Source organism: Pleuronectes platessa, chromosome 17, assembly GCF_947347685.1.
Source record: "Pleuronectes platessa chromosome 17, fPlePla1.1, whole genome shotgun sequence".
Taxonomy (NCBI): Eukaryota; Metazoa; Chordata; class Actinopteri; order Pleuronectiformes; family Pleuronectidae; genus Pleuronectes; species Pleuronectes platessa.
In genome coordinates, this window is record NC_070642.1 from 7,987,275 (window position 1) to 7,993,274 (window position 6,000).

Sequence of the window (6,000 nt, forward strand, 5' to 3'; positions counted from 1 at the left end):
TCATAAGATGATATTACCATTTTACGTTGTTTACCTGTCTGAGTGAGTAATTTGTGACTGCTTCATTTTAAACAAACAAATAAACAAACACATACACACGCTATGAATGTGTTGAAAAGCAGCCCCTAAAGCTCTCTGTTTATGAATAAGTAAATAGAATTTCCCGTCCAGCAGTGGCTTTTTTTCTCCCTCGGCCCAGCCCATTGCTTCGAGCTATTTTTTCCCCTCCCATGGTCCTTTCTAACAACCACACAAACCTATCACCCCTTTGGCTTAACGGGCCTACTTTCACCTCCAGCTGCAGCAGCGCCAGCACGCCTGCATCTTCCACTCTTATGTAACCCTCAGAAGGAGGGCGAGCAGAGGAGCAGGCTCGCTCTGTCTTTATGTGCTGGCTTCAATGAGCCTCAGTGATGCCCAGGGATGCATGTTAAGCCCCGCAGACTGCGCACTGGAACGTACATAAAGACACAGCGCCCCCAGCGCAAGAGCACAGCCCCTTGTACCTGACCCATCCATCCACATGCATGTTTAAAGCGGAAATGAATGGGCTGACTTGTCTGCGTCTATTCCTAAGGAAACATTCTGTTCCCTTTATCTGTTAGCGAACTAATGCAGTGGGCTGGGGGACTGAGGTCTTTTATTGTGAAATGGATGCATCCTTTAATGGATTAGAGGGAGTGAGAGAGAGACTACATGTCGACAAGAGAAAAAGGGAGAGGAGGCACTAATGGAATCCACTGTCATCCAATCATTTTCAAGACCAAATAATTCCCATAGGCTTTTTATAGTGACAAATTATCTCTGCCGCTGAGGCGATTATAGCTGTGCACAGTCGGATGCAACCATGCTTTATTAAGGTTTGATAATAATGTGAGTGAGCGCTTCCAAAAAGGTTGAGAGTCTGCTTTTCCAGTGAGGTTATTAAGAGTGCATCTGTCCTCATTAATGTTTCATTGGGTCAGGGCTAACAGCAGCATCACCAGAAAAGTCTGACCCACCTAAATGAAAAGCTGCTACACTGCATCAACACGGTATTACAGGCACGCCCCATGGAGCGATGACACCTGGTACCTGGGTGTTCCTGCGTCGAGCTGACTTGCATAGAGTTTGCATGTTCTTCCCTTGTGTTTCATCTGGGCAATACGTGTCCTTCCTCAACATACAGGCGAGCAGGTTCGGCCGAATTGGAAACTAATCTTCCAGTAGGTGTGAATGCGAGTGTAAAGGTGTTCGCTTAGAGCTGAAATGAGGATTTTTGGAAGAAAATATATTGATTTTGTTTATTACTTCATCATTTTTTTGTCATTTACGGGGGAAAAAACTGGCCTTGGACTCTGTATCTTAGGAATCTGTGCAGAGACCCATGCTGCATCTCCCTGTCTCTCATTTCCTGTCATTTCTCCACAATCTATGATAAAGGAATGAGAAGCAGAACCACAAAAAGGTTTACAAATACACATGCAGCTATACGAAAACTCTGACTAAAATAAGAATACTAAATAGTTTTTTCTTTAAGCTAGGACATATCCGATATTTTGCCATTGTCTTCTCATCATACTATTGGGTCTCATTATCACTCTTCTGGGTCACTGACCCAGGTCGGGCTCTGTGCCCAGCTTGCCCAGGCTCCGTGCCCACTGGCCTTTATTTGCCCCTTTCACTTGTTGCCCCTCTCGTGAGGCTAATTGTGGGCCTGTGGCCGCTTCAGCCCAGAGCAGAGCTCTAACCACAGCCTGGTGAGTTCACCTGCCCTCACCAGGCTACAGGCCCTGTATTATTCATCAGCTATCTCAGGTGACCTCTCATAAACACCCTATTATCATTTCGGATCAAATGTCTCATTAGTGGCCCATTCAGCCTCCTCAAAAATTGCTTTTGTGACTTCAGCGGACTGCCATCCAGCTGCCCTCATCCGACCGATTGATCCTTGACTGTCTGTCATTCGCCAGCCGGTGAACGTGATTGTGATTGGCCCTCGACGGGGAGTTCGGGTGATCTGGCGGAAACTGAAGATGGCTCGGCCTGTGTTGCTGTCACTGCCCTTGTCTCAGGTTTTCTGCCATAAAGTCCCCCCCAAGTCCTCTTGGTAGCTGCAGGTGAAGTGCACTGTCCCCCACAGGCTGACCCCCAGCCCTCCTGGCCCGTATGCTAGGCACTTAATGAAGAGAGAGGGATGAAGGTGGGAGGGAAAAGAGAGATGTGTATTTGCAAGGCAACTCGCCGTATCCCAGAGGAACCTCAAATAAAAGGATATTTTTAGTTCGACAGGCTATGCCTCTGTGTGTTTAGCCTCTGACCCTCCATTAACACTATACTGGCTACGCTGGGCCAGACCAATGACCAATTGAGCACTAAAAGTATGCTCTGTTGCTTTTGTATAGCCTATGTATGTATGTATGTATGTATGTGTGTGTGTGTGTGTGTGTGTGTGTGTGTGTGTGTGTGTGTGTGTGTGTGTGTGTGTGTGTGTGTGTGTGTGTGTGTGTGTGTGTGTGTGTGTTCGTGTGTGTGTGTGTGTGTGTGTGTGTGTGTGTGTGTGTGTTTGTGTAAGTTTGTGTGTGTAAAACCCATGTACGGAATTGCTTTTTGAGGTTCAAGGCTAAGTTTTAGGGTTAGTCATTTAGCTGGTGTTTATATTAGATAGTAAACCTTCGGGAAAGAGGTGAGGAATGTGACCAGTGTCAGGGTTATGTGAGTGAAACAGTGCAACAAGTTTGTTTGTGTGTGCGTGTGTCCTTTTTTGCGTCACGTCATTAGGACCTTTTCTACTATAAACACAGACCTTGTCAGGACCAGTGTACCTTGTGGGGACCAAAGCCTTACTGAGGCAACACCTCCTTCATATTTCTCATGGTTAGAGGTAAGAGGGTAATGCAGGAATTGATCATGTTGAGCTGTGGGATAATGAATGGAACTCAATGCAAAGTCCTAAAAGGATATCTGCGCAAATCTGTGTATTGCTACTGGTTTAAAAACTGGGGAAATGATTTCTTCTACCTCCAAGGCGACATTGTGGTTTTGATATTTTGATGAAATATTTAAAAACAGCTGAAAGCATTAACTTTGTCTCTTGTATTTAAAGTATTTCTTTGCATAATTCTTCCCACCTTTCTAGCAATGAGGATGTATTGTTCAGACAACAGAGCAAGAGAAGGTTTCTAATAAACACAGACACACACAAGAATTTCTACACGTAAATTGCCCGCATGCACGCCCAATGCCCCCCCGCCTGTGCTCGTCAGCACGGCCTTTATTTGTCACAATGTCAGCCAGGACTTGGCCTTTATTAGATGCTCCACTCTCTCTCAGTGTTTTCAAAAAACAAACCAGAGAGGCTGCTAATTAAGGGCAAGGCTGCTGTTTGAGTTTAACCGAAGAATCCTCATTAGTTTGCCAGGCGGTAATTAGAGAGAGGGAGAGGGAGAGAGCGAGAGGCTGGCTCTGCTCACGGTGCTGTACATCACCGAGGATTTAATGATTCTTCAGCCAGTCGTATGGTGCTTAATGGTTTATATCAGTAGATTAAATATGTTATTTGTCTCTTTGACAGAGAATGATTAAATAATCATCTCAGCTGATTACAATAACAACAGGGCATATGTTAAATAATTCACTGATAAATAAAAAAGAATAAATTATCCTCCTTTCCCGAGCCCTTTTAGAGGAGGTGGTTTTGGTTCGGTCCTATTTGCAAACTCCCGAGCAGTTTGTTTGTGGGAACACGATCTGACCTCGATCCGACCCAGCTCCCCGGAGCTAAACGGCTCCATGTGCTTTGCATTCTGGGAAGCAGCAGAGCACGCAAACTGTAACAGTTTGTGTACAAGCAGCAGCCGACAAACATCTGAACAATAAGTGAATGTTCTCGTGTGGACTGTAATGATGCATTTTGGTTCACTTGGATTTTTCTCTGTTTGAAAGGACACCAAGATCCAGATGATGGAACTTTCCATCCATGTGAGCCACTTATACGTCTTCGACACCAAATTTCAAAGGTATATGCAGGTGTTTTATACGAAGGTAATATGCAACCCTTTCCCATTACTACTCAAGGAGTTTGCATGTCTGTCTTTTGACATTGCGTCATGTTCGTCTTTGTGATTGCACCAAATTTCCTTTCCAAATTAGCACGTTCACCCGGGTGTCATGTTTCCATCACTGCCGATCGGAGACAGAGCTCATTAAAACCTGTATCTACTGTGGAGTCCTTTGACCAAGAAGTGAATGCCAATTTGATCTATTCCCATTGCAGTCAAAAGCGAAATAGTGGGTGTTTGTCAGGGGGTTTTACCAGAGGAAAAGGGGTTATGGATTGTGGCATTGTGTGACAGGCCTCCCAAGTCACAATAATCAGCTTACGGTTCTTAAAAATTCTCACAGTCACTTTAATCCTCAGCGAATGCTCATCAAAGCAGAGTGTTGACGATATCCTCACTATTTATATCAAAGGTAATTCTCTGTTCTGAATCAGCCCATGCTCATCGCTGCAGTTTGTGTGGGGAGATGAGGAGATGGAAATCATCTCTTGGCTGGGAAAAGCCAGCGGACCTCAACTGGCCAATGAGAGTGGACTGCCAGTTGCCCACCTGGTGACTAGGCCTCTGTGTGGGCGGACACGGCGTAGAGGACACTGCTGCTTCCCTGTCTCTGTGGGAGCATGCACAGACACACTTTCACTTTCATATGCATGCAGCCTTAATACAGTTCTGTGCCAAGGCAAATAAATGCTGGGCTTCCTTTGATTGACATATTTCCTCTGCAGAGTTCTTTAATATAGCAGTATAAGATTGTAATATAATATAGTTTGTTTACATATAGATATAAATAAATATGTGTATTTATATATATATAAATAAATACCATTCATCATGTATATCTGAGAACAAATAACATAGTATTACTTACATAAATTAATTTGATGTGTGCCTTCATTTTTGTCCATGTCCTATCCACAAAGATGGAGGAGGTGGGCGTCTATGACGTGTACTGCAGCCGGCCACCAGGGGGCATTCAAGATGTTGAACAATTTAATACAGTTTATTGTGTTATCCCTCTTAATCTGGTAATTTTAGATTTGATGAATTAACCATAATTGCCCTGCTGTCGTATATTATACCTTCTTTTTTCTTCCTCCATCTTTATGTTCTTTGTCTGTGGAAGCACAGAGCGACCACTTCATTAGCCTCAACAGCACATTAAAGAATTGGTTCATAATTTTCAAGTCTATATTAAACACTCTTGTGCCCGCACGAGCAATGAAACAGATTTTACTTTACCGTCAAATCATTTCTTTTAGTCATTAAAAGTCAAAGTCAATGTAGTCGTTTTAGTGTAAAATTTCATCCATGCTTTTCCATGTTGAGCTAGAGCAGAAGAATAGTGACAAAGAAAATGAACTTCAAACCAATAAAAAATTGTTAATATGGCGGGCACTCATTTGATTTGTGTTAGCATGCTGACCCTTAGCATTGACCTCTGTAGAGTCTCATAGATCTGCCTGCATGACTGTAAACTATTAGCAAGGATGTTGATGCATAGTAAACAGAGACTAAACTCCGAAAACCCTCAAGGATAATATTCAATGCCTAGTTGTTATACATTCTATTACAATGTACAGCTAATGTAGTGCTATGTGCTAACTGAAAATACAGGTGATTGCAAATTAAAATCTTCAGGTCTTCTGAGCTTGTTTCTTGTCTCTGATTGGCTCTATAAGCCGCTAATTATTTACAACTTCATCTTTGGAATGAGTCTTGAGTATTGATTACTGTTTGGGATCTCTGCTCCACGTGTTCGGGTGGGCCTATGGCATTTTGCAGAAAGGCCTCAGAGTGGCATTGAGAACAAGGCCTTTTCATCCCTGACAGTTGGCCCTCTGTCAATCAACACAACTCCGGATTAGCCAGTGCTGACGGGTTGGCCGACCGACCCATCCTGGGAATGAATGCTGTGCCCTTCCCACACTGTCGCCTGTCAGCACCTTTCACATACAATATA